The sequence below is a fragment of the Mustela putorius genome, unplaced genomic scaffold (genome assembly GCF_011764305.1).
Source record: "Mustela putorius furo isolate JIRA1106 unplaced genomic scaffold, ASM1176430v1.1 tig00000785_pilon_pilon_pilon, whole genome shotgun sequence".
Classification (NCBI taxonomy): Eukaryota; Metazoa; Chordata; class Mammalia; order Carnivora; family Mustelidae; genus Mustela; species Mustela putorius.
The window spans coordinates 11,440,708-11,465,874 of record NW_025421480.1 but is presented as its reverse complement, the minus strand read 5'-3'; the positions used below and the strand labels follow the sequence as shown (position 1 = coordinate 11,465,874).

At 40.3% G+C, this 25,167-nt stretch overlaps 1 long non-coding RNA gene across 9 annotated transcripts in view; it reads left to right on the top strand.

The window, feature by feature from the left end:
• SPATA45 overlaps positions 1 to 23,965 on the top strand; it is a 39,405-nt gene extending 15,440 nt beyond the window's left edge. The window contains exons 2-8 of one of the 9 annotated variants that reach the window (XR_006608008.1): positions 2,057 to 2,122; positions 4,196 to 4,308; positions 4,572 to 5,322; positions 11,086 to 11,210; positions 13,837 to 13,924; positions 18,499 to 18,813; positions 22,431 to 23,965. This is a non-coding gene — a long non-coding RNA (spermatogenesis associated 45). The other 8 variants (XR_006608012.1, XR_006608010.1, XR_006608009.1 and 5 more) reach the window with 8 other exon arrangements.
• The last annotated feature ends 1,202 nt before the right edge of the window (positions 23,966 to 25,167 follow it).

The window sequence follows — 25,167 nt, the reverse complement described above, 5'->3', positions numbered from 1 at the left end:
ACCTTCCCTTTGGTAGCCATCAGTTTTCTGTGTTTAAGAGTCTGTGTTTTTGTTTGTCTCTTTTTTTCTGTTTGTTCATTTGTTTTGTTTCTTAACTTCCACATATGAGTGAACTCATATGATATTTGTCTTTGTCTGACTGACTTATTCCACTGTCATACGTTCTAGGTCCATCCATGTCATTGCAAATGGCAAGAAAAATTCCTTTTATGGCTGAATAATATTCTGCTACATATATTGTATGTTATTTAATATTCCATTGTATATATGTAACATATGTATCACATCTTCTTTATCCATTTGTCTATGGATGGACACTTGGGTTGCTTCCATATCTTTGCTATTGTAAATAATATTGCAGTAAACATATGAGTGCATATATATTTTCAAATGAGTGTTTTCATTTTCTTTGGGTAAATACCCAGTAGTGTGATTCCTGGATCATATGTTGGTTCTATCTTTAATTTTTTTAAAAAGATTTTATTTATTTGACAGAGAGAGATCATAAGTAGGCAGAGAGGCAGGCAGAGAGAAAGAGAGAGGGGAGGAAGCAGGCTCCCTGCTGAGCAGAGAACCCAATGCGGGGCTCGATCCCAGGACCCTGAGATCATGACCTGAGCCGAAGGCAGAGGCTTAATCCACTGCGCCACCCAGGTGCCCCTATTTTTAATTTTTTGACCAACTTCCATATTTTTTCCACAGTGGCTGCATCAGTTTACATTCCAACAGTACATGAAGGGTCTTTTCTTTCACATCTCACCAGTGCTTTTTGTTTCTCATATATTTGATTTGAGCCATTCTGATAAGGTGAGGTAGTATCTCATTTTAGTTTTGATTTGCATTTCACTAATGACGAGTGATGTTGTACATGTTTTCATGTATCTGTTGGCTGTGTGTATTTCTTATATTAATTAAACCAACAAATTTAAACTTAGCTTTTATTTACTGAAAATTTTCCTAGATCATATGAACTTGAAAAACTGGTTAGCTTCTATTATATTTTTTGAGATTTAGAAATGCTTGAATGTGTAAGTGCTTAATTTTAGGCCAATCAAATAGAGCTCTCTTACAAATTAATTTTGGTAATACTATCTGGAGGTAGAAAAATATATTGATAATGTATAAAACTGAGGTTTTTATAGCTTTCCATTTTAAAATTGGAGCATGAAACAGATATAACAATACAAAACTCACTAATTTGTAAGTTAAGTATCTGCTTGGATAGCTAAAGCTTTTTACTGGTAATATTCATAGAGAAGGCACGTGATTTATATTTGTCCTTGACAAGTAATCTTATAGAAGCTGTGGAGCACTTTGTGTTCTTTTAAAGGTCCCTAATCCTGCCCCCAGATGCCTCCTGGGTATTTATATTGCAAATACAAGGTAAGATTCATATCTTGAAAGGACAGAGAAAAAATGTAAGTTCCCCAAGAAAGGCTTTGGTTTTTGAAGGCCAGTAATTTTGCAAGCCTTATGAGAAAAATAGGGGAAGTTTTAGAGCTGGTAAGAAGGAATGGATGAACTTTGCATTGCCTCTAGAGCTGCATTTTTTTATTTAGTAAAGATTGGTAATATAAGGATAGTTGCTCTTCATTTTTCCCCCATGGAATTGGGTTGGAGCATAAATGATAACCAGAGGTTGATCTGCCCATCCAATTACGTTAGCTCCCACTTGCTTTATTTTTCTGGATTGCTAAAAAGAAAACCACAGGCCCAAAATGGTGTTACGTAGGTTAAGTCCCCAAGTCAGTAAACCAAGGCTTAATACCTAACCTGACAGCAGTTTCAATGTTCCAGAATCTTTAACCAGTCAACACAGGAATTTCCCGGTCAGCACTAGGAAGTTTACTTAGGAGGGTGACCTTGCCTAAAACAATGGATTCTTTGCTAATAGTTTCCTTTGTTCAACTCCTTCTCTCTCTTTAAAAGCCTTTTACCTTTTCTGTAACCCTTGGAGCTCCCCTCTACATGCTAAATGGGACGATTCATGAATCGATTAAATGAAGCCAGTTATACCTTCAAAAAGTTCCTCAGTTGAATATTTGTTAATTAACAGATTTGGTGGCAGTGATGGGATCCAAAGTGAATTTGTGGCAGCGTCTGGAGACAACAAGAAAAACAGGTGTGGTACCCGAGAATACTTTGAGTTGACTTTCTCACATTTCCAAGGGCTATGGATAAGTCCCTGTTGATTCTGAGCTCTGCTCTTTGTGTGTTTAAGATCCCTGTCTAATTGGCTTTCCTTTACTGGGCAGGTCAGCTTGAGCTGACATGATTATGCCTGCAGCCAACTGAGCTGGTGAATTTGCATTATGCCTGGAGCCAGCTGGAGCCCAGTTGAGTTGGCTACTCTGCCAACAGAGCTGACAGGTCAGCCTAGAGCTCAGGAGAGCTAGCAGTTTTGCTTATAGCCCAACTCAGCTGGAGAAAGGTCTTCCCAGAGCCAAGGCCCTAACCTTTCAGGCCATAGGTCCCCCCAAGTAAAACCTTAGCAAGGTTCCATGGGAATTGATGGTATGTGCACAGGCACTTCTTGTGGTCAAGATGAAGAAATATCTATCTCTGGGTAACTGCCAATACTTTAAGGTGCACATGTTTGTCTTGTTTGGTGGAGATAAAGGCTACCGCTAGAGGGGATCTCAGAGGCCAAAAAACCACAAAAACTGTGGGCATGGGTCAACCATTTAAAGGCTGCTAGAGCTATAAGCACCTCAAGAAGACTCCAGTGATAGGATAAGTGGGTCACAGAATGGGTTAAACTGACACTAGGTCACCTGCCAACCTCAAGAAAATTTCAGTGCAGTGAGATAAACTGTCAAACACAGTCCCCAAATCCAGTGGCATGTTCCTTTTAAGTATTACTTCGGCTCTAAGAAACCCAAAGGCTTAGCTAATGGGATCCTTGGATCCTAGGGTCAAGTGTGCCACCTTTCAGCATATCTTATGTGTAAGAACTGTAGCCCCGGAAGTTGTAGATATGTAGCAAAAACAGCAAATCTTACTAAGCCTGTTTCGTATCCTGAGGAACTTCGATCAGTAACCGTCAGGTTGAGGACCCCAAAATAAGTGTGGATCAAAATGTTAGTTAACCAACTTAAAAAAAGTACTGGTGTAACAGAATTCATCATTGCTTACTTATTAGCTTTCACTAGAAATTAAGGTTTCTAAGAGCTAAAAAATTCTAACAAGAGAAACATTATCCATGTGAAAGAAGTAAGATGTGTATTTTTGGTTAAAATAAGAGGGAGAGAGTGGCTGGGTGATGGACACTGGGGAGGGTATGTGCTATGGTGAGTGCGATGAAATGTGTAAGCCTGATGAATCACAGACGTGTACCCCTGGGGCAAATAATACATTATATGTTAATAAAAATAATTTTTAAAAAATAATAAATAAGAGGGATGGGAATACATTTTAGCTGAGGGAGAAGAAAGTAATTCTGTCCGAAGTGAGGCTAGTTATTTTAAGATGGAAACCTCAGGACAAAATCTGAATGTAAAAAAGAAAGTTGCCAGAGGTTTATGAAAAAGGTATCTTTAGAAAAAGGAATTTTATGGGTGGTCAGGACTAAGACTAAAATGAGTACTTTTTAATATCAAAAATAGTTGGTACAAAATTAAAATTTGGTTTTCTCTAAGTTAAAAGGATAAAGAGTTTTTTTGGTTTTGTTTTGTTTGTAGACTTTTGGTCTGCTTAAGTCTTTATGACCTGGACCATTCCAAAAGATTTACTGAACTAAGTAGGCTCATTTGATGTGTCAAATTATATAGGAAGCATTGCCAAATTAGAGGTAATACTAAGTTTTCTTTATGTTGAATTTGTAAGATTTGGGCACATGTGACAAGTACATTCTGCTTCTACAAACAATGGCCCCTCACAGAGAGACTCTTCCTATCCTGATGTCCTTGTAACATAGCAACAGTCCCCTCCTGAATCTGCAAAATTGAACAATCACTGTAAATTAAACAGTCAGGGCTATGGGAAAGCCAAGACAGCTGCTGGGTTTTTCCCAGGTCCCTGGCAAATCCCATTTTTTTGGTGGGTTTTTCATCCCTTTACCCACCATGAAGCATTTAAGATGACTCAAACTATAGACGTTGGTGGAGAGACTTGTATAAAATTGCAAGAACAGTCCATGAGCAATATCTGACTTGTCAGGTCCATAATCCTAAAAAAATTGTTTTTGTCTCCATAGGCCTTAGACACCTTCCCTTTGGACCCTCTGAGCACCTATAGCTGGACTTCATTCATCTCCCACTTCATATGGGCGATCAATATGTTCTTGTTACTGTTTGTATGTTTTTCCAGGTGGGTTGAAGCCTCTCCCCATGGCAAGTCTGATGCCTTTACAATGGGTTTTAAAAAAACAAAAACTGTTTAAAAAATGTACTTCCCACTTGGGGTACACCTGTAATGATCGGGACACCCACTTCACTGGGCATATCACACCAGCCTTAATGAAAACCTTGCAAGCTTCTTAAAATTCTACCACTGTACTACTTTCTGCTGACCTGGTTGTCTCACGAAAGCATGACGAGCGGCTGTAAGTCTCTAATGTCTATCATCCACAGGTTAAAGAAGGCTCCCTGGTTTCCCAATTCAAAGGATTCTATTGATCACAGTTTAAAGCCTGATGATGAGGTATTCTGAAAATATTATCAAAGAAAGACAGCCCTTGAGCCCCATTGAAAGAGACTTTAGCAAGTGCCCCTGATGACCAATACTGCTGCAAAAGTAGAAGGCATTGAGCCTTGGGTATACACATCACAGCTGAAGGAGGTCCCCATGATCCTTCCATAGATGCTGGAGATTTCCAAATCAAATTGGCAAGGAAGAGAAGTAGCTGGCATTGAGGTAAACTGCTTCTGCCCAAGACGACAGATCAAGACTTCGTACTTGAACTAAACATGAAACCCTTTCTTTTTCCTTTCCTTGATTCTGGCATTGGCCAGAAGGATAATGCTCTCATTTGTATTTCCCAGGCCATAGCTAAAGAGGTGACCTCTGGAACTGAAAGCAACCTTTTATTTCAGGGAAGCAGAAAATCTAACTATGCCTCTAAATGTTTACAAGCTAAAGAAGACATCTCATTGGTCAGTTCCCCAAATTTACATCATGGAGTTAGAAAGGAGCCACTAGAAGGGTTTTAGTCCTTTTGGCAGGTCCCTACTTCTCTGGTTAGGGATAAATGTAAATTAAGGCTATAATCAGGAACTTTCCCTTGATTCTTAAAGGTATTGCAAAATCTGCTGCTAAAGCAATAGTAACCAACTTTTTTCTTACAGTTTCCAGGACCACAGATCTTAGACATAAAATAAACAGGTATGCCAGAAGATGGTGCATTTAATTGTTTGGTTCTTAATGATAGGGTTTTAGAATACACGTGAGGTTTGGTGGGGTGGAGTCAGGAGCCAATGACCAAGAAAGAATTCTTGCAATGTCTTTGGTGTAAAAATGTGGTTTTATTAAAGCACGGGGACAGGACTCGTGGGCAGAAAGAGCTGCTGCATGGGTGTTGTAAGGGGTGGCTGATTAGATACTATGGTGTGGGGGGGAAGTCTTGGAATCCTTGTTCCAAGATGAAAACAAAAACAAAAACAAATTAGAACAAAAATTAAAACTCCACATTGACATAAATTCCTCCTTCTTAATGAAAGGGAGCAGAAAGCAAGCTGAGGACAAGGTAGAAGCTGACTCCTCCCACAAGGAGGAATTTTATGTCGGGTGTGCAGTTTTAATTTTTTAAATTTTTGTTCCAAGTCTAATTTCTGTTTTTGTTTTTGTTTTTGTTCTCATCTTGGAAAAAGGATTCCAAGATTTCCCTTGGAAGAAGGATGTTATATACTTTTGTATCCACTTCTGAATTTGGTCTTTGCACAGATGCCATTAAGACAATTCTTTAGGATGAGAGCCCTGTTAAATTTTTCAAACATCAAAGTTTCTCTGATTCAGAAGATCCATTGTCAGGGCACCTGGGGGGCTCAGTGGGTTAAGCTTCTGCCTTTGGCTCAGTTCATGATCTCAGGGTCCTGGGATCAAGCCCCGCATCCAGCTCTCTGCTCGGCAGGGAGCCTGCTTCCCCCCTCTTTCTGCCTGCTGCTCTACCTACTTGTGATCTCTCTCTCTCTCTCTCTGTCAAATAAATAAATAAAATCTTAAAAAACCCAAACAAACAAAAAAGAAGATCCATTGTCTGGTGATTGTTGAGTAGGATCTATTCATCTCAACAGTGAGTCAAAGCAAAGCCAAGGACACAAGAGGCATCTCACAAGAGAGTGTAAAATATGCTGCGCTCATAAGATCTAGAGAGTTCATTTACAAAGATAGACTATAAAAGTAAAGGCCTTTGATGCTTATTTTTATGACCAGTAAAATACACTCTCTGGTCTTCACCATTGGGAGGGTGCACTGCCTGAAATCTACCTGGTGGCCAGTTGGGGTTCCAAGACATGCTCTTTGACTGGCAGTGTCAGCAATCAGAGGATTTTGTTGTAAGAGGCCCAGAACATAAGGGGCCTTTGCTTTCTCAAACTTTGTTGCTTGTTAGTGCCGGAAAAGTCCCATTTCAGTAGCACCTGCCTGGTGTCACAGATTAGTGATCTGTGACCGGAGATGTTTCATGTTTTCACAACAGCATCTTTATTGCCTGTGCAACAACAAAGGCCTTTGCTATCACCTTCCCCCACACCCCAAAAAAAACTCTTTAACACCCAGCTGCCTGTTAAAATTTCCCTTTCTTCATGAGATTTGCAGAGAATACTTCTGCCTGATCTCTAGGCCCAGGAAATAACAGTTTCCTTATGTAAATATTGAATGTCAGGAAGTGAATTTAGCAAAAGTGCCCAGGGAGAGCAACAGGGCTTGCTTTGCTATCCCTTACAATTCAACTCCTCCTACTTCCCAGGGCTCTGTAATCAAGCTCTGCCAGTTTCAGGCATTTCTGTGCCATGTCCTTTGTGCATGTATCCTGGACTGCCTGGGCAAAGAATTCATGTCCCCAGGACAGCAGCAGATCTTTTAAATTATAAAATCTTTTTACTTCTGCCCTTGGAGTGATGTGAAAATGTTGGGGTTCGGTAGTGAACAGTCAAGAAAGAAATCTTGAGGTGTCTTTGGTGCGAAAGGGGTGGTTTTACGAAAGCTAGGGAACAGGACCAGCAGGCAGAGAGAGCAGCAGCACTGGGGTCATGAAGAGTGGCTGATCATATAGTCTCCAGCTGGGAGGGGGTGTAGGAATGGTGAAGTCTCTAAGGAATTTGGGGGCAAGGTTTCCAGTACCTTGAGGGGCTAGCTATTGTTCGAATAAGGTCATTTACTACTGTCTAGTAAAACCTTAGTCATGAGACCCTTCAGGTGTATATCAGTGGGCCATATGCTTGGAGGATGATTTCTAACATATATCTTGGGGTTGGGGGGAGAGATAAAGGAAGTTTCCAAAGGGATTTCCATATGTTAAAGAAGACCAATAGGGTCCTGCAGTTTGTGCTAATGTTAAGCTAAGGCTGCCTTTTGCCCTTCTCAAAGTATTAACATGGAGGCAGTTGAGTCCCTAAAGGAATGTCAGTCACTCTCAAGGACTTGTCAATGGGCCGTAAGTTGTAAGGAAATTTAATTTTTTCTTTTGCCTTTGTTCTCCACATCCTACCAAATTTAGAGATGAGTTAGAAAGATTAGTGGTTATATACAACTCCACTCACAGAGACGTAGACCGGCTATGTAGGGGTGTTCTTCTTACCCAGGATTATATGATGGTTAGGAGACAAGCTAGATGGTCTCTGGAGAAAACCCCCTCACAGAGGAAACAGATGGCCTGAGCCTTTCTCAGGCAGTCCTGCACATATACCAGGAAACAGCTCAAGCTGCTGGAGGCTCGCATGGGAGCTCTGTTAGAGGTGTTCCCCCTCAAAGTAAATTGGTCTGAGGTTAAACCATGTACTTAGAAAGAAGAGTGCATAAAAGCCTTTGTTGAATGTTTTATATAAACTTTTCAAAGGCAGACTTTATTAAATCCAGAAGCCCTGGAACATAGGAACTTTTAATTTCTGCTTTAATGGGATATTTTCTCCCTGATATCCAATAACAAATCCATGTGGTCAGTTGGTCAGGGCAGCCACTTGGCATAAAAATGGAGGCAGCTACTTAATTCTTTGAAAAGAGCAGGAAAACAGGATTAAAAAAGAACTCATAGCAACAATTCTTGCTTTGCAACTTGAGTCTTTTTGGAAAGGTAAGAGCGTGACTGAGTAATTCAAGGCCCATTCAGAGCTCTCCCTGTTCGCCTCCAGGCAATCAAAGATATTGCAAGAATCCAGGTCACTGGAAGAGAAATTGTCCTGTACTTATGAAAAAGTAAAGTTTAAGAAGCAATGTCCCTAAGCCCCATCACCCTGAGAGAATGTGTTTTTCTCCTGAGGGACAATTTGCCCTTAAATGGCAGTGGCAGCCAGACCTCAGTCACACCTCAAAGCCCACCATTAACTTTAAAATAGAGGATCAGGAATGGGATTTTTTTTTTTAAGATTTTATTTATTTATTTGACAGAGATCACAAGTAGGCAGAGAAGCAGGCAGAGAGAGAGGGGAAAGCAGGCTCCCCGCTGAGCAGAGAGCCCAATGCGGGGCTCAATCCCAGGACCCTGAGAGCACGACCTGAGCCAAAGGCAGAGGCCTAACCCACTGAGCCACCCAGGTGCCCCAGGAATGGGATTCTTTGACACTCATGTGACTTTCTCTACCATCTGCTCAGAGGATTTATCTCTACCTGTCACCTCTGATTCTAATCAGGGGATAATCAAACCAAGCAGGGAGCTCTTATAGATTCCCTCATCCTCCTAAAGGCACTGACTGAATGAAGCCGTAAAGCCTCCACATGTAAACTGCAGTGCATGCAAACAACTGTTCACTACTTAGGACAGGAGAGATCTCAGGGCATTGGAAAGCTGGCTCCAAAACACCTTGAGTCACTTTTGTTCATCCCTCTCCCCGAGACAAGTAAGTGGCTATTATGTACATTTTGGGGGGGTAGTTGGCTACTGCAGTCAATGGATTCCTGATTCTGTAGACTTTGTTAAACCTCCGTATGCTCTTCTCCCAGAGACCACCCCAGAGCCCATTTCCTGGCCTTCAGAGACATTACCATTCTTTAAAGCCTGGGAATTAATATTGTCAACACCCCAGCCTCTCCCAGAGTGAGAGAAAAATCACTGGCTTAAGAATTACTCAAATTAAAAAAAAAAAAAAAAAGAATTACTCAAATTGGCTTTCTTTTTTTTTTTTTTTTAAAGATTTTATTTATTTATTTGACAGAGAGAGATCACAAGTAGGCAGAGAGGCAGGCAGAGAGAGAGAGGAGGAAGCAGGCTCCCTGCTGAGCAGAGAGCCCGATGCGGGACTCGATCCCAGGACCCTGAGATCATGACCCGAGCCGAAGGCAGCGGCTTAACCCACTGAGCCACCCAGGCGCCCCTCAAATTGGCTTTCTTATGTGACGAATAATTGCATTGTAAAATAATGATGGAGAATTACTCTTGGATACAACACACATAACTTTCTGAATTAATAATCTATCTAACCAATGTACATTTTAGAAGAACTTATAATGCTTGTGTTGGGGCTCCGGGTAGGCTACTCCAAAATATGCTATGTTGGCATCTTGATTATTTTGAATTAAAGTTACTTAAGAAACAGCCAGTGCAAAAAAGGATAGAAACATTGACTCTCCTTTGTGTCCAGAGAGCAAGAAACTAACCTCCCATGTGAAAGGTACCCTCCCTGTATCAGGAGGTAGAGAGACATCCTTATCATCACAGATAGAGAATTTGGGGTGACGAAGCCTATATAAATGAACCTTGTTACTTTTATTAACTGACAGCTCCCACCAAATTCTGTCTAGAATTCCTTACTAGTTGAAGTTCCCAAACATAAGTTTTCTTTATCCTGTCAATTCCTCACTAATTTGTTTCTCTGTTTAAAAAAAAGCTTCCTGCCTTAGCCATATCTGTAGGACCTCTGTATGTACAAATTAGATTGATTCTTTCCTGTTACCTGTCTCATGTTAATTTAATTCTTAGACCAGCCAGAAAAAGCTTGAGGGTAGAGAAAAATTTTTCTTCCCCAACATTTGCTTTATATACTTTATGGTTTCCAAGTCCCTTCATGTGTTATCTCATTTAATCCTCACAATAGCTCTGTAGTGATAGAAGCCCATTTCACAGCTAAGGACACTGAAGCCCACGGAGGGAGAAATCTTCCTCCAGCTTGCACTATAAGAAGAATATAGCCTCTGGGCCTCAGATGCCAGGGTTTTGCCCAACAAATTAGGTCTCTTAGAAGCCTTTTGGATTATCTGGGAATTTTGCTAAAAAACAAGCCAGCAGTGGCAAAATACCTTCTCATCCTCAGCAACCACCTGCATTAGTCTCAAGAGTTTTCTTGTTTGTTTGTTTTACCCCAGTATCAGCAGAGTCAGGTGGTCTTTTGTTGCTGACCCTTCCTATAGGTCCGTAGGGAATTCATTTCTCTGGCATTGTGAACTGCTTTCTTCGATACCCGTCTTATTTCTTCTATCACAAAGTCCTGTAAAGAGAGAAAGAAATTATGACTTTTGTATTTCTGAAGACTTGTTTTTGTGGGAGGCTTCCTCTTCTGAGAAAAAATGATAAATGAATGAAATAATTCCCAAGTAAAATATGAGGTTCAAAAAAAATCAGTAAGAATAGGTATGATTTACTAAGTACCTACCTTAAACCTTTAAACTCTAAGCTTCGTGGGGGAAGGTACCCAATTGTCCTCACTACCCAGAACAATACCAGGCACCGAGTACATGTTCAAGAAATATCAGTGCATGTAATAAATCGATAGCAGGCACAATGTAAAAATGTATTTCTCATTTAATTTACACGCATATCTCATTTAATTCCAGCCCCCTCCTGCCTCCTACCACCCACACACAAACATGCAACTTCACAAAATTGATATCTTTATCTCCGATGAAGAAACTGACATTAAGAGAGATCGAGTAATTTATTCAAGGATATATGGCTGATAAGTAAATGGTCTCTCTAACTCTATCGTTTCTCTTAATTAGGGTTCTATGAATAGAACAACATTGGAATGGCTTAGATCATAATGTTCCATCACCAGGGTAACGTTCTAGTAGGCTGATGCAAACCAGTGGACTTCAAATAGGCTTCGGGTTGCTGTACAGTAAAGGTAATTTATGAGAACATACCTGTAGGAACAGTAGTATATTTTCTCTATTTGCACTGTTGATTCTCGTTATTGCAGTAGTTATGTTCTATAAAGTGGCCCCAAACACTGAATGATCAAATACTCAGCCACTGTTCCTAGGGGAAAAAGAGGGTTAGGTTCTTGTGAACCTCTGGTCATAACATTTTTGTCAACCAATCAATATGTAACTTTATTTTATGTATGTATCTGTTTAAAGACACAGTATTTAATACATACTGTTGATTCATTAACAGTGAACTCACAACCAAAATCGCTAGAAGTCATACCTGAATAAAGCTTATCTAACACACATAAGGCTCACTAGAGCCTTCTTGCTGTTCGAAGCACCAGACAACACTTTGGCACTCAACTCGGGTGGGGAGCATCCTAAAATATAATGACACTGAATACATGAGGAAAAGGACACTGGTTTATAGTATGAGAGCTGAAGCAAGAAGGCAGAGTGTTCCCTTGTTGGACCTTAGCTGGGAATATGCACCCCAAGGAAACTAAAATTTTTGTTGCTCTGCGAATTTCTGGGAATAACAATGAAAATGTCACAAGTATTGATTTTGAGATAACAAATTTTTATGAGTAGACACATTTGCTAATATGGAATTCATGAAAAATGATGTTCTCTCTGTGTATGCTTAATATTTTCAAAACCCTTTTCTTATTTTTTGTGGATTTTTTAAGATTTTGGTTTTTTTAAAGTTATCTCTGCACCCATTGTGGGGCTCGAACTTACAACCCTGAGATCAAGAGTCACATGCTCCATCAACTGAACCGGCCAGGCGCCACTCAAAGCCCTTTAAAAAACCATAGTTTAGGCACATTACTTATTGCCATTTATTTTATTTTTTTAAAGATTTTATTTATTTATTTGACAGAGAGACCACACACAGGCAGAGAGGCAGGCAGGTTGGGGGGGGACCAGGCCCCCGCCAAACAGAGATCCCGATGCGGGACTTGATCCCAGGACCCCGAGACCATGACCTGAGCCCAAGGCAGAGGCTCAACCCACTGAGCCACCCAGGTGCCCACTTATTGCCATTTAAAAGACTAAAACTGGGTGAATAAATCATAGAAATCATCCTGTTACTATATCATACACAGAGTCAGTTTCATAGGCATGTGACTTCTGCACTAACACAGGGATCCTATGCTCAAAAGGGCCCCACACTTGCTTTAATGCTCTACTATTGCCATCTTGAAATTTTCAATGAATTTTCAGTAAGGAGCCGTACAATTTCATTTTTCACTAGGCCCCACAAATTACGTAGCTGATTCTGGCTACATAGCAAGTAAACAGATCAATAACTAGAGGGACAAACAAAACAAAACAAAACATAACTGGAGGGACAAGAAATACTATTTCTCCAATTGCCCAAATCCTTTATTTCACAGTGCTTAACTGATGTACTAAAGTTACCATTTGGAGCATCTGGGTGGCTCTGCTGGTTAAGCTTCTGACTCTTGGTTTCAGCTCAGGTCATGATCTCAGGGTCGTGAGATCAAGCCCCTCGTCAGGCTCTGAGCTCTGTGGGGAGTCTGCCTGAGATTCTCTCTCTCCCTCTCCCTCTCCCTCTGCTCCTGCCCCTGCTTGTGCTGTCTCTCAAATAAATAAACAAATCTTTACAAAAAGGTTACCATTTATTAAGGATTGGCTATATTAGGCTATTTAATCCTTATGACACTCTGAGGGTTGGGTATTATTTACACTTAACATTTAGGGAAACTGAGTGCCCAGAGAAGGTGACTTAACTAAGGTCATACAGTTATTTTATGTGTCATATAAAAACATACCTTGTTTTCTTTTCCTTCATTCATGTCCCAATTTGATTTCATCCCCTAGAGAGGATAAGCAGTAAAAGTGTTAGAAGGGATATAATTCAAAAAGTCTAAATTCTGACAAACTAGTATCTCTAGTAAAAGTAAGTTGAAACTGACGACAAAAAAATGAGGTATTTAAACTATTTAAGTAAAACCATATTTTGTTTCCACTACACTGGATAATTAATTGGTGATTGGAATAGATTTAGGCTTATTGAGGCCAATTCAGTTCTTTAGTGTTAATTGAGTACATAAAATATTTTGTCTTTTTTCAATTTAAACTTGCTAGATCCAAAGTTGAAAAGGCATCTTTTCTCTTTTCATGTCTGCAACTGACATCTTGTCTAAAGAGAAAGTTTACTTAAATCATTTGAGTACCAAGTGTTCATTTTCTGGTAGTTATATATTTTCTTTTATGTTTGTGAGCAAACATTACTGGATTTATACATTTAAAAAGGTCAGTTGCTTTTTATTGGGTTACTACATTATATGAGCTTGAACTCCAATTTTACTGTGAAAGATATGCTGCCTAATACCAAGGGTTTTCCAGGGAGACAGGAAACAGAAATGGAAAATGGAAATACTACGCCTGCCGGAGGCGGCAGAATGACACTGCAGTTCAAGAAGAAATTGTTTTCTTCTCCTATCCTTTGCCTTAAAAAAAAAAAAATTCTCTTATACTATTAAAATTCCTAGGAACAAAATAAAGATAGGAGATGTAGATCCCATCTGACATGTTAGATTAGAGGAAAATAGATTTCTTTGTTTTTCCCAGTTCTAAAATTTTGGGAACAGATCTAAGCTCAACCTTCACCGCGGAGCCAAGCCCAGTCAGACCTTTAAGCCAGAAGCCAAGTTCTCAGGTGAGCCCAGCCCAGCTCAATCCACTACTGAGTATGAGAATAAATGTTTATTGTTGTATGCTGTTGAGTTTTACAGCATTTCTATGGCATTGTCTGCCTGAGACAATTCTTTACCATCTTGCATTAAATTCTAGTCCTCCTTGGGCTTTGGACAGGGGGAGGGGGTAACGGGTTCAAATTCCATCTCCCTTAAACCCTTTCCTTTTGTTCAGGGACTATCTTCTGCAAGTACAAATACATGTAAGATTTACGTGTTAGGGGCACCTGGGTGGCTCAGTGGGTTAAAGCCTCTGCCTTCAGCTCAGGTCATGATCTTAGAGTCCTGGGATCTAGCCCCACATGAGGCTCTCTGCTCAGTGGGGAGCCTGCTTCCTCCTCTCTCTCTCTGCCTGCCTCTCTGCCTGCTTGTGATCTCTGTCTGTCAAGTGAATAAATAAAATCTTTAAAAAAAAAAAAAAGATTTATGTGTTAGCCAGAGAATGTTGAAATACGCCTCTTCTCCTTTTGTGTATCCAGGAATGACCAACTGATGACTCCAATGGGTTTCCTAAAACAGTGTTTGTGTGATTTTTGTGCTTCAATACGTTTCAAAGTGTACTGTTCGAAGTGTAAACAACCTACAAGTCTAACAATAAATGGGCTAATCAAATATATTATTTTAATTCCATGTGAAAAACTACCACACTGTCTTAAAATATTTCACTTTTATTATGAATGACCTATATGTGATGGCATGAAAAATTCTCATGATATAATAGTAAGTGAATAGGAGTCAAGATTTATAAGTAATATACTTTTCATTCATTCAAAAAATATTTATTAGGGGTGCCTGGGTGGCTCAGTGGGTTAAAGCCTCTGCCTTCAGCTCAGGTCATGATCCCAGGGTCCTGCAATGAAGCCCCACATCGGGCTCTCTGCTCAGTGGGGAGCCTGCTTCCTCCCCTCTCTCTGCCTGCTTCTCTGCCTACTTGTGATCTCTGTCTGTCAAATAAATAAAAATAAATAAAATCTTAAAAAGATAATATGTTCCTTTTTTATAACTGAGTAGTATCCATTGTGTGGATATACCATAATTTATCCATTCAGCTGTTGATGGACATTTGGGTTGGTAGAACTTTTTGGCTCATAAAAATAAAGTTGTGATGAACATTCATATCTAAATTTTCTTGTGTATAGATAGTTTCTTCATACACTTGTATAGAGACTTTGACTTTTGTTAGGTAAATACTAGGAATAGAACATATGGCAGACCTATGTTTAACTTTTTAACTACTGCACTGTTTTCCAAAGTAGTTGTACCACTCTACATCCTAACCATTAGTGTCCAAGAGTTCCAGTTCCTCCACATCTTCAGCACTTGATTTGGTCAATCTTTTCAATTTCCACCATTCTAGTGATAGGCAGTATCTCACTGCAGTATTGATTTACATCTCCCTAATAATCAATGAGACTGAGCATCTCTTGGTGTGCTGACTTACCATCTGTATAACTTCTTTACTACATTGAAAATATAATTTTTCTGTTTTATGGCTTCTCTTGTTCCTTTTTGAGAGGTCAGCTTTTAGTTCACTGTCCTTTTATTTTCTCATGGCTTTTAAGATTTCCTTTTAATTTTTTTCAAATTTCACTTTAAGCGTGGATTTAACAAAAAAAATCTTGAGTGTTATTCTTTGAGCTTCTTGAGTCAGTTCTTTGTCAGTTCTGAATATTTCTCAAACATCTTTTTATGTCTTGTCTCTGCCTCACTTTTGTTCTCTGGATTTCCCATTTCGTGTAGGTTTGACCTTCTCACTGTGTCCTCCACATATTTTGCTTTTTCATACCTTTTGTCTTTTTTTGTACTTCTGTGCTGCATTCAGTATATTGGCTTCTGATTTATTCCCCAGGCCTCTAATTATCTCTTCATCTGAATCCGTATCTGCTGCTAAGCCTATATTAAATGTTGTGAAAGACCCCCCCCCCAGTCTTTAAATAATTAACTGCTCTTTTGTTGTGTAAGAGTACCCCTCCTCCCCTTGCAGTGAAAAGACCCTTCCCCCAGGGTTGAATTCAATGTAACTGCTCTTTTGCCTTTCTGTAACAGCTTGGCTACTAAGGCATGACACTTAACTCCTGTTTGAACAAGATACCCTCTCCTAATAGCAGGGGCATGGTCATGTAGGCAGGGGGCCACATAGTCACGTAGACAGGATGTCTTTCTGCTGAGTAGTAAGGTCTAACTTCCCCTTTTTGTCTCCCCCTCCCCGCCGCTCTCTTTGCGCACGCGGGTCCCTGGAGCCAACCCGCAAACTCCAAGTATGCCTTTTTCAAAAGTTCAAATCATTTCTAGAAATTCTTTTTGGCTTCTTGTTTCCTGAACATTGCTGCAAACTTATTTTCTTTTGTTTTTTTAGATGTACGTATAATTGTTCTATAATTCATCTGATGCTTCTCACGTATGTAGATTTCATGGTTTTGTTGCTGCTGTTCTCACTTTACGATGCGTCATCTACCTTTGCGCTTGACTGATTATCCTTGGCTCTGTGCTATTTGTTGTCTTTGAAAAAGTATTGTTGGGGAGTCCCAGATGCCGAGGATAAAATTCTTCCAGAAAAGACTTGAGTTTGCTTCTGTCAGTTACTTGGATGTCTTCCCAGCCTGGAACCCCCTTAGCTAAATTCTTGCTACCACCTTGCTCCTCAGCTTGCTATTTCTTGCCCTGTTCTTGTTTTTCACCTTGCTATTGCTTGCAACTGCTCTAGCTGTGAATTGGGGTTGAAAATCCATGTGAGAATCAGGAAGCACTTACAACTTTTCCTGGTGGGGTTTTCCCCCGTAGCTACACTTAATGCTAAAGCAACATTCTTCCAGCAAGTACGTGATGGAATGTGAGTTTACTGTGTCTTCACTCTTCCCCTGAGGCGGTAAGCCTTTGGACACCAATTTACTATGGAAAAGGTCTCCTTTAGACACTCCACTGTGCATAGACTTTGGGCTTTGATTTCTCTGTCCCTTGTCCTCTAGGCTAGCAAAATGACTTCTTTAACCTCCAGGATCAGAAGATGTCCTCAGGCAAGCACAGGTTCTGTCTACCTCTCTACGTCCATGTTCTTGCTTTCCTTAATTTTGACCTGCTATTTTCTAACTCTCTTATCATTTCATTATTAACAAATTAAAAAAAAAAAACTTCCCCTGGAATTTTTAGTAGTTTTCACTGGGAGTTATGTCTAAATAATGTAGTCTACCATAGTCACTTAAGAGAAAGTTCTGTTCATCTATATAAAATGTTAATGTGAGATAAAATGTTAATGTGAGATTTTTTTTAATGTCTGAGAGGAACCTTTGTGTGTAAAAAGGACCATTTATAGTTACTTGGATTTTAAATTAAAGTTGATTATATATATATGTATATATATATATAACATTATATATATATATATATATATATTTAAGATTTTATTTGAGAGATACATAGCGAGAGGGGGAACGCAAGCATTGGAGAGGGAGAAGCAGGGTTCCCGGTGAGCAGGGGTCCTGAGATTGACATCTGGATTCAATCTCAGGACCCTGGGATCATGACCTGAATGGAAGGCAGATGTCGAACGCCTGAGCCACCCAGGCACCCTTAATATTGATTTTATAAAATTAAAACATTAAAAACCTTTCTGTCAACCTTTGATTTCAACATATAACTCTTGTATTCTATCTATAAATTGAGTTATTTTTATATATAGCTCACCCTCATTTTCGCTGAAATTAATGTTCAGTTAACCCAAATTCAGAAGACTAAACACCTTTAAGTAATCAGTCCATTTACAAACTTATTTAATACTTTAAATATTTTAAATTTCTTTTGTAAATTTAACATTATTTGATATTTAAGTATTTCACGTGTCTTAAAAGACAAATTGATAGACCTAACAAGCAAAATCTTCCTAAATATTTAACAATACTTTAAGATTTTAAGTTTCTGTTCAGCCATAGTCCATTTAATGTCTTTTTCTGTACTTTTAAAAAAAATTTATTTATTTTTCAGCGTAACAGTATTCATTGTTTTTGCACCACACCCAGTGCTCCTGTACTTTTTATAATAAAATCCCTTTGGATATTTATTGGGAAAGAAACATCCGAAGTGTTAATTTGGATCAAGAGTGATTTTAGCTTGTCTACCTTATGCTTTTCTGCATTCTCTTGATTTTCTATAATTAATATGTTTTATTTTATAATGAAAAGAAACAAGAGTCCCTTAAAGCAAGAATCAACACATAGTATTTGTTTCAAAACCAAAATATTTTCTTTTACTGCAATCCTCTTTTTTTCCCCCTTTTTTTATGTATTTAAATTCGATTAGCCAACATATGGTACCTCATTAGTTTTTTATGTAGTTCAATGAAAATCCTCTTTTCACGATGTTTTTCCCCTGAAGAAACATCAAAAAACAAATAGACCTTTGGAAACAATAATAAAATGGAGTGAGATGTGGGGTGAGGGGCGCAGTGGGGGTGGTATTTTCCGCGAGGGGAAGGAGGAACCGACCAGGAGTATTGGCTGCGAGGTCAAGCAGTCCCTGATAGTATTTTGTCCTTTGTTTGCAGGACAGTAAGAATCACTTGATGTTTAGTTTGTCAGCATAATGACTTCCAAGAGAAGAACCAGTGAAATAATTAGAAAGCTCAAAGAAGGCAAACGCTGTCTCCTGGAGGAGATCAATGAAAAGCGTGAATCCAACTGCCTTGTGGAAAGAAGCAATCAAGTCAGTTTACTGAGAGTTCAAAAGAGGCATTTCAGTGGTGCATACACGTCTTCTACTCACACCCAAAGCAAAGAATCTGTCCCTGATAGTGGCAGGAGCTCCTGGGTCACACTGAGTCTCCTTGTTCACACGGAGAAAAGGCACTTTCCCCCCAAAAGTAAGTTGTTACGGTAGGATTCCCGCTCAGTTGACAGAGGGGGGATTTATAAGTAAACTTGTGGGGAGTTTCTGGGGGTGAGAGAGTTTCAGGAAGTATCGTTCTGGGATAGTTTAAAGGAAATCTGTCTGAAGTAAAAAACATCAGTAAAGGAGATTAGTTGGTATAAGATCTACTCTAGACCAGAGATTGTCAGTTTCTTGTGCTTAGAGAATCCCAAGCTCCTTCTCCAGACTGACTCATTGAGTAGGCTTGATTGTGAATACTTGTTTCTAAGCCAAGACAAGCAACTGATGGCATTTTGTCCTTTATGTAAAAAGAAGAAAAAAAGTGTAATTGTAATAAATACAAACAACACGATTGAGTTAGATCAGAAACAAAAGAATCACTATTTTGGAGATTTAACTTCTTTGATGAAGGAGTTATGACTTTTCATTTGCCCCAGGCTCTTAGTCAGTGGAACAGAGAGGTGACACAGGGTGGCGTGGGAAACTGAGGTGCTCCATGTGCTTCAGAGTTAATCTGTAACAGCGATGTGTTTATTATACTAAAAAAATAACTCTTTACAAGGAGGAATGCTTCTGGTGTCCTAGGTGCATCTGCATAATCTTTTACTCTGCTTGAATTACTTGGAACTAGATGTGTTAAGCCACAACTAGTAGGTTAGTTTTCACAAGTTTAATGGTAGAGGGTAATATCTACCTTCTATGACAAACATAGTTTGCCACGTCACATGAATACACATGGTTTTCTACAAAACAGAGTCTAATAAACGTAATTTCCATAGCCAACATTAGTGACATCAAGGTTAGTAACCAACAATTCTGGAACATTGAAATAAACCTTTAAATATTGCAGAAAAGCTCTTTGTTTCTTTTAAGTGAACAGACTCAAAAAGAAATTCAACTTTATGATGATGAGATACACAATAAGCATAGATCAAATTTAAATGTTATGATAATGAGCATGCAAATACATGCTTTTTCTTTTTTAGACTAAATTAGTAATTCTGAAAGGGTGGCCTGGGGAACTCCTGAGTATTCAGGTCTTTTTCGGGGATCCACAAGCTCAAAGCTATTTTCATAATGATGCTGAGATATTACTTACCTTTTTTACTCTCGTGGGACTACAACAGAGTTTTCCAGAAGCAATTTGATTTCAATCACATCATTCTTCTAACCACTAAATGGAATGGGGAATTGCACTCTTGAGCTTTAAATTTTTTCTCCATTTAAATTTCTGATGTGGTAAATATTGAGAGGTACAACACACATGAACAACACTTTGATATGGGGTCTTTTCTTTTTTAAAGATTTTATTTATTTATTTGACAGACAGAGTTCACAAGTAGGCAGAGAGGCAGGTAGAAAGAGAGGAGGAAGCAGGCTCCCTGCCAACAGAGAGCCCGATAGGGGTCTCAATCCCAGGACCTGGGATCATGACCTGAGCTGAAGGCAGAGGCTTAACCCACTGAGCCACCCAGGTATCCCGTGATATAGGGTCTTTCCAGTAGAGATAGTTTTAAAAGAGATTTAAAAGAGATAGCTTAAGAGCAGTGAAAGTTAAGCTCAACCCAAAAGAGAACTTACCACATTCCAAACCAAAAGTTCAGCCCTACCGCACTAGACTGAGAACAGATATGAGAGAGTACCCCTCCCCCAGGGGGCTAGCAGATGCAAAGAAAAAAACCACCCTCATTTGTAAAAATAAGATAGCACATCACTTATAAAATGCAATGAACATATTACTCCAGTAAACCATCAGCAAATAAGTATTAAATTGAACGATAAACATCATTAACTGTAAAATCACATCCTCTTTCTATAAGATGGCCCACTTCTCATCATTTATCCTTAGTTTTTAGGTGATCTCAATGAGACAGATTGCTGGTCTTCAACTGTTTGGGGGCTTGAAAATCTCCTCTGTATTCGTAGGATTCCCACATTTCTCCTTCTGGCCCTGACCTTTCTCCTGAGTTGGAGACATCCATCCTGCAACACCATACCCGGTGTCCTTTCCCTCCACAGTGTTTGTCACTCCCTAATGCCCCTTGATGGTATCTGTTTATTCATCGCTTTATTCACTCTGTTCCGAGAATGGTATCTGGCGTTAATTAGGCACTCAGAAAATATTCATTTGATGATTGAATAAATACTGGGACGTAGGTTGTATTTTTCCAGAAGTCGTGGTAAAGCTTACCTCATTCCTCTCGAGACTGGTAGCTGTGCCCTTGGGCAAAGGCTCACAAACCTAGAGTTTCCCAGGGCACATTTGTTGTTGTAGACTAACTGGAAGAGGGTAATAAGGAGCTACATTTTGCTGGACATACACAGTAAGAATTAGAAAGTACTTTACACTTTCCCTTTGTACATACCCATAGAGGAAGAAGCATTCATTCAGCAGATTTTTGTGGCACTGTTCCATTTGCTTGGCAGTACAGTGACAGAAACAACCCCTGCCTCATAAAGTTTAGACTTCAGTGGGACTTGTGTAGGTAGAGGCAGGGGGTTGTAAGTGGGTAAGTGCGATGGAGAAACAAAGCAGCAGGTTGGGAGGGAACAGGAAGTGCCGGTCAGGAGATTCACCGCTGCTCACAGAGATATGTGGGGCAACCCACAACTCCTGGCTGCTTTTCCCCCCATTATTTTAATTTTATTATTTTTCATCATGGTAAGTATACCCTTTAATCCCCGTCACCTATTTGACCCATTCCCCCCACCACTGGTAGCCATCGCTTCTGACTCTGTAGTTGAGTCTGTTTCTTGGTTTGACTCCCTCGCAGAACTCTTGGCTTCCTGAGGTAGCCCAAGTAAACAGGGATAAGGAACAGAATGAGACTAGTCTTCACGGTCTCCAGTGGTGGTGAGGCCACGAGTGTTAAATCTGAGAAAGGTTGGGGGCTTTGCTAAGAGCACTTGGGGTTCTGGGGACTCCTCTTTGCTTCTATCAATAGGGATGTGAAGACCAGGGAGCAGGTTTTCTTAGCTGGAGATCTCCAAGCTCTCTTTTCAGCCTTCTACTTGGAGATGTGGAGGCCAAAAGAGAGGTGGTCTTACTTAAACATACTAGCCTTAAAAACAGAAGACACAGGTATTTTAGTTCAGGTTGTTATAACAAATCACAACAAATGGGTGGCTTAAACAACATGTACTTCTCACAGTTCTGGAGGCCGGAAGTCTGAGTCGGGGTGCCAGCATGGTCGGGTTATTCACGAATGTCCTCTCTCTGGTTTAGAGAGGGCTGTTTTCTTGCCATGTGTCACACAGCAGAAAGCGCCAGCTGGCTCTCTGGCCTCTTCTAAGGGCACTAATCCCATTTATGAGGACTCTACCCTCATGACTTAATTACCCCCCAAAGGCCCCAGCCCTCCTCACCATCATACTGTGATTAGGGTGCAATATAGGAATTGGGGAGGGGGGCACAAACATTCAGTCCATTGCACTTGGATTCAAGTTCTGCTTCTGCTATTGACTAGTGTCATGTGCTTAGTCATTTAATGTTGCTAAGCCTTACTTCCTACATCTGTGAAGCAGTACTCGTCCTCTCTGCCTTCAGGGTTATTCTGGAACTAAGAAATGTATTACACGTTATATTAACAAGTACTTTTTATTTTTCAGGTAATGCCATATTTGGATAAAGTGCATCTCCAGAGACACAGAACTATATTCCCTTTGATCCTTCTCTAATGTCTGAATATTAATTATTAAAGAATTAAAAAAAATTCACTGGCTCACCAAGAAAACATTATATTGTCACATAAAACACTTCTTTTTTTATTTCATCCCATTATTTAGACTTGGATGTTCTGAGGAGGTTCTGAGTGGTTAAAGATAGTCTCAAAGATGAATGACCAAAAAGTTCACTTTACAGTGATCTTCTCTTTTGTAAGCTAAAAAAATTTTTTTTAAGTTTAAGTAATCTCTATACCCAACATGGGTCTTGAACCCATGACCCCAAGATCAAGATCTGCATCCTCTTCCAACTGAGCCAGCCAGATGCCCCAACCTAGAATGTTTAAACCGCTTGTTTCTGAAATTAGTAGAATGTAATCCCACTCAGTCAAGTTAAAGACTAAAGTTTCTCAAAGTTAACACTTGCTTCTATTGCTTAATTGCGTTAACTTACTCTGTTGAGGCTACGATTTTGATAATTTAAAGTACATACTTGAGAAGATAATCTAACGTGCCCACAGAGACTTTTGTTTTATTTTATTGCCCATCCCCAAAGTGGACATTGCTAGAGTCATCTCGTGGCTAAACCCCATTTGGCTACCATCACCACTGTGTCCTTGTTTCCTGGATAGTGGGCGATTTTTCAATTTAACCTGGTATGTGTGTTCCCAGTTGCAGTCTGAGGTCATCGCCTATCCCATTTGGTAAGCCAAGCACTGCCTGGCTTCTTGGCATTTGTTTTTACATCAGTGAAATATTCACCTTGTATTTCGTTGCCCTTTGGCTCCACAAGCTTCATAAGCTAGAACATTTTCGTATTAGAAGGGATATGGAGCATTCATTTGGCCTAAAATCCTACCTCAGCTAGGACTGCACAAGTGCCCAGTATGGATAAGATTCATTAACTCTGAGGGTATGTTAAAAAAAAAGAGCCAGGCCCCAAACTAATTTTTTGCTTCTCAGAAGGCAAACACCTAGTGTCAAGAGCTAGGAAGGTTAGTCTATCACGGCTTCGTGAGCTTTGACAGAAGGCAGAAGACTCCTAGCTCTGAGGCAAAGGACTTTATTATTCCCACCATAGCAAGTAGCCCCAGCCTCATGTTTAGGAGGGTCCCCCTTGCCCTCCCCCAACCCCTCCATGGCAATCAGGAACTGTCCAGATAGATGCCACACACACAGGTTTTGCCTCACACCTGAGGTTTCTCTGAGCTTAAGACACCCAACCTTTACTGTACTGGATCGCAAATAAGCCTGCCTTCTGTTCCAGTGAGACATTTCTGCCATCCAAGATCCTTGGCTACAAGCATCCTTGAAGAGGAAGTCTGGAACAAAAGCTGTCAGTGCCTCTGCTCCGAAGGCAAGCAGCAATGTGAGAGCTCTATGGGGGAATTACCTTCCTACACCAATAAAGACCATCACATACATCATCATCCCTTGGGTCCACTCTACGAATCCTGGGCAATAAACACGTAGTGAATGAGTGTCCAGCTATGTACTATGTAATTAACAATCCTTTCAACTTCATTTCTTTGTAATCCTCTCTTACCTTCTCCTCCAGGTTTTAAGGAACCGTTTGTGGTTCTCTGCCTTATTCTGTTATCTTCCCTTCTCTTGGCTTGCTTTAGTTTAAATGCCACCTTCTGCTGGAAACCTTCCCTCCCCCAGCCCCTTTCCCTGTGAGGTGTTTCCACATCTTCCTTCTGTATACACCCTGCCACAACCTAGGGCTAAAACGAGAAACTCACAAAACCATGTATCCTTTGAACTCTGATGGTACTGATGGGGTTTTGGAATATAGGTGAGGTTCAGTGGGGTGGGGTCCGGAGCCCATGACTAGGAAAGAATTCTTGAGACGTCTTTGGTGCAAAAAGGTGGCTTCATTAAAGCACAGGGACAGGACCCCTGGGCAGTAAGAGCTGCTGCATGTGTGTGTGTGTGTGTGTGTGTGTGGCTTGGGGAGTGGTGATTATATGCCGGGGAGTTGGAGGAAGTAAGGCAAAGGGAGGTTTCAAAAGAACTTTCATAGGTCAACCTACAAGATACCTATGAGATACCACAGGCCCTGCCATTGTGGAGTTAAGGTTGTTTTCCCTTCTAGCAAGGTATTAACATTAAGATAGTTGGGAGATTTTAGAAGAATTTCACACGTCTCCCCCCACACCCAGGAGTGGGGGAGGGGGCGGTTGCAGGAGGTCCGCTTGTGCTTTGTCTCACCATTCCTCCCAGGAACGTTTCACAGCTGTTGATACACGTGTTCCCTTGTAAACACGTGCGGACCAGCATTTTCCTCCGTTTCTGCTCTGGCTCCCTATTTGGCTGTCTGCAGGTGAGTTTCCAAGTCAAGGCCACTAATGGTCCTGCAGGAAGGCTTCCCGTGGCACCCTTGCTACTCCAGAAAAGACTTCTGCATGGCCCACCACTGCCACTGAAGCTGTCGTAGGGATTACGAATGAGTTGTCCTAAGATGTGCCATTTTGGCCTGTAGGTGACTCTTGAGCTGAACACCATCAAGGCCCCAAAGACTCAGCAAGGAACCTTGACCTTCCCCCTAACTGCCCGAAAGAATTTCATAGAGGACCTGCTTCAGGAGGAGAGTTATCGCCATCTATGACTACAGTGTAATATGAACTAGGTGTGGAATAGGGGAACCTAGCGAAGTCTGTCACAAGTCTTCTCTGTCCCA